Here is a 613-nt window from a genome sequence, read left to right as displayed (position 1 = left end):
AGCACGAAAAAATCATCGTATCAATCCCGCGACTTTTCTAAGTCAAGATAACATAAAAAAACAAAAAACAAAAAAAACAAGAAGGAGATGGGATTGGACTGCTCCAACGCAATCCTCCTAACAGGAGGAACAACCGATTCCATCAGTCCAAAGTGTCAGAAGCAACGTCGGTCAATTTCATCTCTTTTCCCGTGTCCAGGTTCGCACCTATAGCGCCATCCTTGGAGCTATGCTAGTAGGCCAATACAGACCGCTGCTTCACCATCGGGCGTCACTGCCCTTCCCCGGCATTGCACCCTGGTAAAATAGGTAAAGTACCTTATCTTGCCTAGGTGGACAACGATTAGACCTGCGATAAACTACGCTGCTAGCGAGAACTCCAAACTAGTTGCCAGGTCCTGGACCTCTGTTCTGTGGTTCCCGCAAAGCACAAAGCGAGCAGTCCACCCGTCCCCAAGTCTCCATCTGTCTCTCCTGGTTCTCCCCAAAGTCCCTGCGACGGTGGCCGAGTTCCTTCAAGTGTTGAGAACCAGAACACCACTGCTGTACTAATCATGTGCGAGTGCTTTGAGAGTGAAGTCGAGCATGACTAGTAGCTTGTATGCCGCCTACA

The sequence above is a fragment of the Verticillium dahliae genome, genomic scaffold, assembly GCF_000150675.1.
Source record: "Verticillium dahliae VdLs.17 supercont1.21 genomic scaffold, whole genome shotgun sequence".
NCBI classification, from domain to species: Eukaryota; Fungi; Ascomycota; class Sordariomycetes; order Glomerellales; family Plectosphaerellaceae; genus Verticillium; species Verticillium dahliae.
This window is presented reverse-complemented; position numbering follows the sequence as displayed.